Consider the following 6000-nt stretch of genomic DNA (forward strand, 5'->3'; position numbering starts at 1 on the left):
TAGGGGACTTTAACACCCCACTTTCACCAATGGACAGATCATCCAATATGAAAATAAATAAGGAAACACAAGCTTTAAATGATACATGGAACAAGATGTACTTGATTGTTATTTATAGGACATTCCATTCAAAAACAACAGAATACACATTCTTCTCAAGTTCTCATGTAACATTCTCCAGGATATATAATATCTTGGGTCACAAAACAACCCTTGGTAAATTTAAGAAAACTGAAATCATATCAACTATCTTTTCCAACCACAACACTATTAGACTAGATATCAGTTACAGGAAAAAATCTGTAAAAAATACAAACACATGGAGGCTGAACAACACACTACTTAATAACCAAGACATCACTGAAGAAATCAAAGAGGAAATCAAAAAATACCTAGAAACAAATGACAATGAAGACACGATGACCCAAAACCTATGAGATGCAGCAAAAGCATTTCTAAGAAGGAAGTTTATAGCAATATAATCCTACCTTAAGAAACAAATAACAACTTAAATAAACAACCTAACCTTACACCTAAAGTAATTAGAGAATGAAGAACCAAAAAAAAAACCCAAAGTTGGCAGAAGGAAAAAACCATTAAGATCAGATCAGAAATAAATGAAAAAGAATTGAAGGAAACAATAGCAAAGATCCAGAAAGCTAAAAGCTGGTTCTTTGAGAAGATAAAAAAATTTGATAAACCATTAGACAGACTTATCAAGAAAAAAATGGAGAAAACTCAAATCAATAGAATTAGAAATGAAAAGAGAGAAGTAACAAATGGCACTGCAGAAATACAAAGGATCATGAGAGATTACTACAAGCCACTATATGCCAATAAACTGGACAACCTGGAAGAAATGGACACATTCTTAGAAATGCACAACTTTTCAAGTCTGAACCAGGAAGAACTAGAAAATATGAACAGAACAATCACAAGCACTGAAATTAAAGCCATGATTTAAAATCTTCTAACAAACAAAAGCCCAGGACCAGATGGCTTCACAGGCGAAATCTAGCAAACATTTAGAGAAGAGCAAACACCTATCCTTCTGAAACTCTTCTAAAATATAGCAGAGGGAGGAACACGCCCAAACTCATTGTACGAGGCCAACATCACCCTGATACCAAAACCAGACAAAGATATCACAAAGAAAGAAAACTACAGGCCAATATCACTGATGAACATAGATGCAAAAATCCTCAAGAAAATACTAGCAAACAGAGTCCAGCAGCACATTAAAAGGATCATACAACATGATCGAGTGTGATTTATCCCAGGAATGCAAGGATTCTTCAATATATGCAAATCAATCAATGTAATAACAAGGTTAACAAACTGAAGGAGAAGAACCATATGATCTTCTCAATAGAAGCAGAGAAAGCTTTCGACAAATTTCAACACCCATTTATGTTAAAAAAAAATCTGCAGAAAGTAGGCATAGAGGGAAATTTCCTCAACATAATAAAGGCCATATATGACAAACCCACAGCAAATATCGTCCTCAATGGTGACAAACTAAAATCATTTCCACTAAGATCAGGAACAAGACAAGGCTGCCCACTCTCACCACTCTTATTCAACATAGTTTTGGAAGTTTTAGCCATAGCAATCAGAGAAGAAAAAGAAATAAAAGGAATACAAATCAGAAAAGAAGAAGTAATGCAGTCACTCTTTGCAGATGACATGATACTATACATAGAGTATCCTAAAGATGATACCAGAAAACTACTAGAGCTAATCAATGAATTTGTAATGTAGCAGGATACAAAATTAATGCACAAAAATCCCTTACATTCTTATACACTAAAGATGAAAAATCTGAAAGTGAAATCGAGAAAACACTCCCATTTACCATTGCAGCAAAAAGAATAAAATATCTAGGAATAAACCTACCTTAGGAGACAAAAGACCTGTATGCATAAAACTATAAGACATGGATGAAAGAAATTAAACATGATACAAACAGATGGGGAGATATACCATGTTCTTGGATTAGAAGAATCAACATAGTGAAAATGACTCTACTTCCCAAAGCAATCAACAAATTCAATGCAATCCCTATCATACTACCACTGGCATTTTTCACAGGACTAGAACAAAAAAATTCACAATTTTTATGGAAACACAAAAGACCCCTAATAGCCAAAGCAATGTTGAGAAAGAAAAACGGAGCTCAAGGATCAATCTCCCTGACTTCAGACTATACATCAAAGCTACAGTAATCAAGACAGAATGGTACTGGCACAAAAACAGAAATATAGATCAATGGAACAGGATAGAAAGCCCAGAGATAAACCCATGCACATATGGTCACCTTATCTTTGATAAAGGAGGCAAGAATATACAGTGGAAAACATACAGCCTCTTCAATAAGTGGTGCTAGGAAAACTGGACAGCTACATGGAAAAGAATGAAATTAGAACACTTCCTAACACCATGCACAAAAATAAATTCAAAATGGATAAAAGACCTAAATGTAAGGCCAGAGACTATCAAACTCTTAGAGGAAAACATTGGCAGAACACCCTATGACATAAATAACAGCAAGATCGTTTTTGAAACACCTCCTAGAGAACTGGACATAAAAAAAATTAACAAGTGGGACCTAATGAAACTTAAAAGCTTTTACACAGCAAAGGAAACCATAAGCAAGACGAAAGGACAACCCTCAGAATGGGAGAAAATATTTGCAAATGAAGGAACTGACAGAGGATTAATCTCCAAAATTTACAAGCAGATCATGCAGCTCAATATCACAAAACAAATAACCCAATCCAAAAAAATGGGCAGAGGACCTAAATAGACATTTCTCCAAAGAAGATATACAGATTGCCAACAAACACATGAAAGAATGCTCAACATCATTAATCATTAGAGAAATGCAAATCAAAACTACAATGAGGGGCCTCCCTGGTGGCGCAGTGGTTGAGAGTCCGCCTGCCGATGCAGGGGATACGGGTTCGTGCCCCGGTCTGGGAGGATCCCATATGCCGCGGAGCGGCTGGGCCCGTGAGCCATGGCCACTGGGCCTGCGTGTCCGGAGCCTGTGCTCCGCAACGGGAGAGGCCACAACAGTGAGAGGCCCGCATACCGCAAAAAAAAAAAAAAAAAAAAAAAAAAAAACTACAATGAGATATCATCTCACACCAGTCAGAATGGCCATGATAATAAAATCTACCATCAATAAATGCTGGAGAGGGTGTGGAGAAAATGGAACCCTCTTGCACTCTTGGTGGGGTTGTAAACTGATACATCCACTATAGAGAACAGTATGGAGGTTCCTTAAAAAATAAAAATAGAACTACCATATGACCCAGCAATCCCACTACTGGGCATATACCCTGAGAAAACCATAATTCAAAAATAGTCATGTACCAAAATGTTCATTGCAGCTCTATTTACAATAGCCATGACATGGAAGCAACCTAAGTGTCCATCATCAGATGAATGGATAAAGAAGATGTGGCACATATATACAATGGAATATTACTCAGCCAGAAAAAGAAACGAAATTGAGTTATTTGTAATGAGGTGGATGGACCTAGAGTCTGTCATACAGAATGAAGTAAGTCAGAAAGAGTAAAGCAAATACCATATGCTAACACATATATATGGAATCTAAAAAAAAAAAAAATCATGAAGAACCTAAGGGCAAGACAGGAATAAAGACGCAGACCTACTAGAGAATGGACTTGAGGATACAGGGAGCGAGAAGGGTAAGCTGGGACAATGTGAGAGAGTGGCATGGACATATATACACTACCACATGTAAAATAGATAGCTAATGGGAAGCAGCCGCATAGCACAGGGAGATCAGCTCGGTGCTTTGTGACCACCTAGAGGGGTGGGATAGGGAGGGTGGGAGGGAGGGAGATGCAAGAGGGAAGATATATCGGGACATATGTATGTGTATAACTGATTCACTTTGTTATAATGCAGAAACTAACACACCATTGTAAATCAATTATAATCCAATAAAAATGTTAAAAATTTAGAAGAAAAAAATGGAGTCAAGAGGAAAGGAAAATTTCATTTTTTTAAAAGTAAACTTATTCTTTTAACTGGCAATAAAGGCAACGAAAATAGTTTAAAAAGTAAAATTAAATGGATGACTAATAAGAACCTGCTGTATAAAAAGTAAATAAAATAAAATTCAAAAAACAATCCCAGCAAGTAATTTTGTGGATATCAAAAACTGATTCTAAAGTTTACATCGAGATGCAAAAGACCAAGAATAGACAACACAATGTTAAAGGAGAACAAAATTGGAGGACTGACACTACCAATTTTAAAGACCTACTATAAAGCCACAATAATCAAGATGGTGTGGTGTTGGTGAAAGAATAGGCATATAGATTAATGGAACAGAATAGAGAGCCCCAAAATAGAAACTCACAAATATAGTTAACAAATCTTTGAGAATGGAATGAAGGCAATACAATGTGGAAAATAATAGTCTTTTCAGCAAATGGTGCTGGAACAATCAGACATACACATGGAAAAAAAGTGAATCTAAACACAGTCCTTTGCCAAATTAACCCAAAATCAACCATAGACCTAAATATAAAATGTAAAGCTATAAAGCTCCTAGAAGAGGACACTGGATATAATCTAGAGGACCTTGGGTATGGCAATGATTTTTTAGACACAACACTAAAGTCACAATCCATGAAAGAAAAATTTGATAACCTGGACTTTGTCAAAATTTAAAACTTGTCTGTGAAAGACACTGCCAAAATAATGAGAAATCAAGATACAGACTGAGAAAATATTTTTAAAATACTTATCTAATAAAGGACTATTATCCAAAATATACAAAGAACACTTACAGCTCAAAAATAAGAAAATGAACAATGCAATTATAAAATGATTTAAAAAAAACCTAAACAAACATCTCATCAGAGAAGATATACATATGGCAAATAAGCATGTGGAAAGATGTTCAACATCATATGTCATTAGGTAATTGCAAGTTAACACAGTAAGGTACCACTATACACCTATTAGAATGGCCATAATCCAAAACACTGACAACCCCTAAGGCTGGTGAGGATGTGCAGAAACAGGAACTCTTATTTACTGCTGGGGCAAATGCAGAATAGTATAGCCACTTTGGAAGAAAGTTTGGCTGTTTCTTACAAAAATAAAATACTTTTACTGTATGATTTAGCAATTGCACTCCTCGGTATTTACCCAAACGAGTTGAACACTTATAACCACACCAAAACCTGCACACAGGTGCTTATAGCATCTTTATTCATAATTGCCAAAACTTGGAAGCAACCAAGATGTCCTTCAGTAAGTGAATAGATAATCTGTGGTACATCCAGACAATGGAATATTATACACTGCAAAAAGACATGAGATATAAAGCCATAAAAAGACATAGAGAGGGACTTCCCCGGCAGTCAAGTGGTTAAAACTTTGCCTTCCAATGCAGGGTGTTCAAATTCAATCCCTAGTCAGGGAGCTAAGATCCCCCATGCCTCCTGGCCAAAAAACAAAAGCCAAAAAAACCCAGAAGCAATATTGTAACAAATTCAATAAAGACTTTAAAAAATGGTCCACATCCAAAAAAATCTTTTTTTTTTTTTCGGTACGCGGACATCTCACTGTTGTGGCCTCTCCTGTTGCGGAGCACAGGCTCCGGACGCGCAGGCTCAGCGGCCATGGCTCACGGGCCCAGCCGCTCCGCGGCACGTGGGATCCTCCCGGACCGGGGCACGAACCTGCGTCCCCTGCATTGGCAGGTGGACTCTCAACCACTGCGCCACCAGGGAAGCCCCAAAAAAATCTTTTTAAAAAAAGACATGGAGGGACCCTAAATATATACTACTAAGTGTAGAAAGTCAATCTAAAAAGGTGACATACTGTATGAATCCAACAATACAACATCCCGGAAAAGGCAACTATGGAGACAGTAAAAGGATCAGTGGTTGCCAGGGGTAAAGGGGGAGAAGAGATAAATAGGTGGAGCACAGAGTATTTGTAGGGCAG

Source organism: Mesoplodon densirostris, chromosome X (genome assembly GCF_025265405.1).
Source record: "Mesoplodon densirostris isolate mMesDen1 chromosome X, mMesDen1 primary haplotype, whole genome shotgun sequence".
NCBI classification, from domain to species: domain Eukaryota; kingdom Metazoa; phylum Chordata; class Mammalia; order Artiodactyla; family Ziphiidae; genus Mesoplodon; species Mesoplodon densirostris.